Source organism: Penaeus monodon, chromosome 25, assembly GCF_015228065.2.
Source record: "Penaeus monodon isolate SGIC_2016 chromosome 25, NSTDA_Pmon_1, whole genome shotgun sequence".
Classification (NCBI taxonomy): domain Eukaryota; kingdom Metazoa; phylum Arthropoda; class Malacostraca; order Decapoda; family Penaeidae; genus Penaeus; species Penaeus monodon.
Genome location: NC_051410.1, coordinates 33598584 through 33599505, shown reverse-complemented (window position 1 = coordinate 33599505; position 922 = coordinate 33598584).

Here is a 922-nt window from a genome sequence, read left to right as displayed (position 1 = left end):
AAGTAAGGAGACCTCAGAAGTGGATGACCCGATCACCCAAGAGCCCAGAAGCAGTCAAGGTCGAAATGCCTTCGACTTCGCCAGCGCCTGAGAAGCCCAATGAGAATCGGAAGATCCAGGAGCAGGTCTGGTGTCCGCTCCCCGCGAGACTCAGCCCCGAGTAGGTGTTGTCCGCTCCTGAACATCCGGCTGTCAAAGTCCAAATTGAAATTCATGCGCACAGCTCGTGAATCCTCGCTCGCTGGGTGGTCTTCTTAACGACCCTGCACCCTAGGGTATCCGTTGCTGGAAATGGGCTTTGAAGGAACGAGCGTGACAGCCCTCATGTTTTTTGGGTGAAGTTTTGGACTGATATGTTTTGGTGTTTCATCGACCAAATTAAGATTAGAAAAGAGAGAAAAAATCACCAAGAGTGCATACCGGGAAAACATCAGATTTTCGTATTTTACTCGATAAGAACTGAAATTCTAAGGATTCGTGGAGGATACGTCCCTTAGTTATACCCCCGGTGCTGTGTCACGGAAGCTGGCTCTGTCGGTGGTTAAGTGGATAAACGAACAAGAATTATATTAAATGCAACTTGAATTTACTTTATTTATTTACTTACTCGTGATGGTTGACGTAACACACGCGGACTTCAAATGGGATACAGTGTGCTATCAATCATGATGCAACATATTGTATATTAGAGGCCTGAAATGGTTGTGTGCATTCATGACTCGTGCAGAACAATTTGTTATCTGAACATATTTGATATCATACTTAAAGATTTATAATCATTCGCACAAAAGTTAGCGAGTTTAATGAATTATAAGATATGTATGCGTTGACCAACGTACGTAAAATTGCGTATGTATGTTCATATTGCGAACATACAGCAAAACATACATATAAAGGAAAGAAAAAAGAGATGATAAAAAAT